Genomic DNA, 5,650 nt, shown 5'->3' with positions numbered 1-5,650 from the left:
TTTTTTTTTCTTTGTTCTGTCCGATTAGTGACAAAGTGAATACAAAGGATCAGACTCACAAATCAAGATCTTACTTAACATCAAACTTTCACAATAACATGAAAGAGTCAGGTAATCTAGGGGCTCAGACAAAGCAGAGAGGATTTGGGAACATTGAGGTGGCTCCCTTTCTTCTTACAATGAGCACACATCCTCTGGCCCAGAATGACAGATGAGCTCTCCAAAGGAGGATTTATGGGGGTTTGTCACATAGTAAGAAAATATTTTTATTTATGATACATCTCTGTTTTATACCCTAGCTTTCATGTCAATTTTCAAGGACATCTCGCTAAAAGCGCTCCTGATAATAGATCATTAGCATATTTACCTGGAGGACCAGAATCGTGATGCCTAGAAGATTATAGGAACACCTGCCTTCTTCCCCCACCCCACGTGGAGCACCCCTTGGTATTCAGGGGGAAAGTGTGTTGCAGTCCAGCTACATTAATTCCTTCCTCCTCACTGACTAATTATTCTAATTGCATCTGTGAATGAATATGTATATACTTGTCTTTAGAACTAATCATTTAATGTACAATCCTGGTACAATACTTTCATGGGAGATTCCTACCCCCAAAACTTGACCTCTACACCTCTGCATAAGGAACACTCCCTTGGTGAGGATGAGAAGGAAAAGATTTGGCTTCTAAGTCCTCACTTAGCTCAAAAAGTCTCAGATCCAACTACTCACATGTAAGGAGTTATAGGCAATGAAAACCTAAAGTAAAAGGAACATTTCTTTCCCATTAGTCACATTTAAGGCCAAGAGGCTTTAAATGGATCAATGTATTATTGCCTGAGAAGGGCTTTTGAGTGTCTGCCTAGCTTACTCCATCTTGTCCATTCTCTGTTACTAATCTTTCACATCAGAGTTTTTGGTCTCCTCTTTCTTGCTTGGATTATAAGATTCAAACATTTCTTTGCATCCCAGGGCAACCTTTCCTCTAATCAGAGTATAAATTTCTTCTTGTCCCCAATTCTTGGTTTGGCCTCAATTCATTCTATCCAGATCTCACCTCTCAAGAACTGAGCCTGGGTCAGAGACTAGGTCTCCCAAAAATCCAGAAGGAAAATCCAGATAAAACTCTCAAAGTATCAAATCTGACCTCCATGCAGAAAATTTGGTCCTTTCACCATCACTTGCCCTCAGGACAGGTCTTCCCCTACCCTTTCCCCCTACTGAACCAACTCCTTTGCAAATGTGGGCAAAAAGCAGTAGCAAGAAGCAAAGTTTCTTAAAACTCTCCTCAAAGTGTCTTAAAACTCTCCTCAAAGTTCCCTGATGGTGTTAAGTCTGGACTCTACCTTCACAACCAAAAATTCTGAGACTACAAGATGTGCCAGGAAACCACAGGAATGGAACAAAAGCTGGTGCCTCAGTTGTGAGTATGTAGTGTCCCTAATTAATGCCATCTGGCTTTATATAATTATTCAAGCAGAAGTGCCTTTGGCATTACTTTAATCACAGATTTAGCTCTGGCTTCTGCTGGTAGCTACAGAGCCCTTTCTTCAAAGAATGCAGCAATGCAAGCAGAAGGAATAATTTGCTTCTTATAGACATGCCCTGGACAAGAGACACCTTCTGGGTGAAATACTACCAGAAATATAATCAATAAGCACTAAAAGAAAACTTTTCTGGAGTTCCCACTGTGGCACAGTAGAAGCAAATCCAACTAGTAACCATGAGGTTTTGGGTTCAATCCCTGGCCTCACTTAGCAGGTTAAGGATCTGACATTGCCATGAGCTGTAGTGTAGGTCACAGATGTGGCTCAGATCCTGTGTTGCTATGGGTGTGGCATAAGCCATCAGCTACAGCTCTGATTCAACCCCTAGCCTGGGAACTTCCATATGCCACAGGTGTGGCCCTAAAAAGCAAAAAAAAAAAAAAAGAAAGAGAGAGAGAAAGAAGGAAAGAAAGAAGGAAAGAAAGAAAGAAAGAAAGAAAGAAAGAAAGAAAGAAAGAAAGAAAGAAAGAAAGAAAGAAAGAAAGAAAGAAAGAAAGAAAGGAGGAAGGAGGGAAGAAAGCAAGGAGGAAGGAGGGAAGAAAGCAAGAAAGGAAGAAAAAGGGAAAATCTTTCTGTAAATAGTGCCTAATGCAGTTTTTAAATCCTTGGAAATCATGGAAGTTTAAAAAGTAAATGGCACATCATAGTTTATATTTTCACCAACTCTCTTATTTGAAAGGAAAACAGTATAAACATCACAACTTCAAACTAAAAACAACAGAAGAATTGGCTTTAACTGTAAAGAAGAAAGACTTGAGATACTAATTCTGACAAAGAAATAATATGGGAGTAAATAAGATAAACAACTAACTAATGACCAAACTTCAACAACAATTTTATACATACTCCTCTTAAGGGGACAATGATATGTAGCCGCAATGTGCTTGGCAGTAGAATGCATCGGGGTTCAGGTATTTTTTAGTGTTCTAGTTATATAGGCTTTTCAGAAACCTATAATGCTAGACAATTCACTCATGGGAAAAACAAATTATTTGGTTTAAGCTACAGAATGTGTTTTCAAGACCTTCTATGTTATGATCACAACTGTTCTTTATAATTTTTACATTTCAGTCTCTGGAGAAAGAAAAACAGGATTTTTACTTCATTTATCATGTATGTTCATATTTTTATTTCATTTATCACATATAGTCATATTTTTACTACATTTATCAGAGAAGTGCAAGGAAACTTGTACATGACACTTACTGTGGCAGACAATCTATTTAATTGCAGCAATGTGTTTGATGCAGGCTCTGGACCCAAAGCAAACCCCTAAAGTTGGAAAGGACTACTGGTGCTTTTTTCAGAGGCCTCCAGTGACTTGTGACCATGACCTGCTTAGTCCTGAGTGCTTATCTCTTAGTGGTGGTTCCCTGTGTATGTGTGTGCCCCACCAGAGTTCTCTGGGTAAGTGGTCTATGGAATATTTGGAATTCATGGCTAACCTTGCCCACAGACAGATAGGCAATTACTTTAAATGCTATTGCTATTTGATTATTGAGTAGTACCTGGTTAATTTCCCCAGAATCAAATCAAACACTAAGAATGCTATAATATTCTGGTTACTATTAGTATAATGCCTTTATGAGCAAGGGGAAGAACTGCCAACAAATGCAACATATCCTTCAGAACCAAGGTGAAAAGGAAACACGTTTTGCCACTTCTTTAAAAAAGAAGGGGAAAGAAGAAAAATTCTATCCTGTGTAAGCCCATATATGGCTTCTCTTTCCTGATAAGGGTTTTATTTTTATTCTATCTCCATAATTCTAATGTCTATCAAATCACTTTGAACAACTTTAAATTTTTGAATGTCAATAATTATTTCAAAACAAAAAAATCTATTTTTGAAAAAGAATGTCCTTTATGAAAATAATTACTCAAATGCCATACTAAGCCATCGTCCCTTCAATTTGGAAAGTGTAGATACACTTGTAAGACTAATACCATAATGTATTTGACATTATTTGCATTTAATATGAATGAAGGATATGAGAATCAGCTTTAACTGGAAAGAAGAAGGAATTAAGGAAGAATGAAAGACTGAAAGTAAAGGGATAACCCATGAAAATGGAAATGAAAAAAAAAAGCTGGAGTAGCAATACTCATTCAGACAAAATGGATTTTAAAACAAAAATCTATAACAAAAGACAAGAGCATTTTTATATAATGATAAAGGGGTCAATTCAAGAAGAGGATATAATAGTCATAAATATATGTGAATTTAATAAGGGAGAAACTAAATATATAAAGCAAATGTTAACAGATATAAAGGGAGAAATTTACAGTAATACAATGATAGTAGGAGACTTGAATATACCACTTACATCAATGGACATCATCCAAACAGAATATTAATAAGGAAACAGTGGCCTTAAGTGACACATTACACCAGATGGACTTAATAGATAGCTATAGAATGTTCCATCAAAAAAAAAGCAGGATACACATTATTTTCAAGTGCGCATGGAATTTTCTCCAGGATAGATCACATGCTAGGTCAAAAAATAAGTCTCAATGATTTAAACAAATTGAAATTATATGAAGCACTTTTTCCAACTACAACAGTATGAAGTTACAGAAAGAAAAATGAGAAAAAAACCAAAAACATTTAGAGGCTAAAAATTCTACTAAAAAAACAGTTGGTCAACAAAGAAATGAAAGGGGAAGTCGAAAAATAGCTTGAAATGAATGAAAATAAAAACACAACTTTCCAAAATCTATGGGACATAGCAAATGAACCTGTAACAGGAAAGGTTATAGAGATAGAGGCCTACCACAAGAAACAAGAAAAATCTCAACAATCTAACTTTCCATCTAACAGACTTAGAAAAAGAAAAGCAAAGCCCAACACAAACAGAAGGAAGGAAACAATAATGATCAGAACAGAAATAAAGAAAATAGGGACCAAAAAAATAGAAAAGACCAATGAAATTAAGAGCTGGTCTTTTGAAAAGATAAACAAAATTGATAAACCTTCAGCCAGACCCATTAAGAAAAAAAGAGAGCCCAAATGAACAGAAAGGAAATGATGAATAGAAAAAGCCACAAGTACCATGAAGTGGCCAATCCACCGTAGCATAGTTTAAGATTTTTACCCAATGGAAAAGTTTATGGCGCAAATTTCTCTAAATACTTAAGGCAGAACCTGAAGATCATTACTTTCTTTGGATTAAATCTCCACTAATGCTCCCCCAAACAGAATTTACTACTGAAACGCTATTTGAGAACTTCAGTACTCCAGGCTTGTACATAGCTATGCAGGCTGTGCTTGCATTAACAGCATCCTGAGCATCAAAACAAGTAGGAAAACTGATAGTGACTTGTGTTAAGAATATGTCATTCCTGTCTGTCCTGTGGCTATAGGACATGTGATTGGAAGCTGAGGTAAGCACATTCAAATCACAAGGTGAGCTCTAATGTATTTCATTCAGCAACTGCTGAGAGGCCAAGAAATAGGAATTCCTCTAGAGCTATCCCTGGAAACAGCTATGGAAGTAAAGGAGTGCTATAGTTTTGTCTGCCCAGATTTAGTAAAAGAATTTAGCAAGTATGACACAGATGGGCCAAGTGGATTAAACAGTATACTGGAATCAAGGCAATCTCAAAAGAAAGAATTTTCCATTGACGTTGGTTCTAACAGACCCTTGGAACCTGAAATCTTTCTTCATCCAGAATTTTCTAATCTAGACTTTACCTACCTAAGAGGTAGTAGGTGAAGTAATTCAGCATTAATTTACTGATGTCAGATTTCTCTCCACAAGAATATTGACTTCACTTAACTAGTTTGCAGGGACTTTCAATGTCACTTTTATATTTTGAAGGGAAAAAAACCGACCAAGATATTTTTCAAAAAGTCACCTCATACACAACAATGTGAATGTATTTAATGTCCTTGAACTGTACACTTAAAAGTGGTTAAAATGGCAAATTTCATACTGTATGTTACCACAATAAAAGAAATAATTTTTTTTTTAAATGTAAGTGACCTCATGGCAGCTGCCCTTTCTCATCCATGGGACACGCACTTCCAATAATTAGGAAATGCTACCACCCCAGCAAAAGAAAATGGTTGCAAATGCTTTTAGAACTAAGAAGTTAGTACAGC

The 5,650-nt window shown here is 36.3% G+C and overlaps 1 pseudogene; it reads left to right on the top strand.

The window, feature by feature from the left end:
* Nucleotides 1–4,598: 4,598 nt before the first annotated feature.
* On the top strand, nt 4,599–5,261 carry LOC100623830 (actin-related protein 3 pseudogene; annotated as a pseudogene).
* The last annotated feature ends 389 nt before the right edge of the window (nt 5,262–5,650 follow it).

The sequence above is a fragment of the Sus scrofa genome, chromosome 13 (assembly GCF_054392235.1).
Source record: "Sus scrofa isolate SSC_HxYL_T2T_F1_AM1 chromosome 13, Sscrofa_HxYL_maternal_Yorkshire_Landrace_v2.0, whole genome shotgun sequence".
NCBI classification, from domain to species: Eukaryota; Metazoa; Chordata; class Mammalia; order Artiodactyla; family Suidae; genus Sus; species Sus scrofa.
The sequence above is the reverse complement of the archived record's forward strand: the minus strand, read 5'-3'. Positions and strand labels throughout refer to the sequence as shown.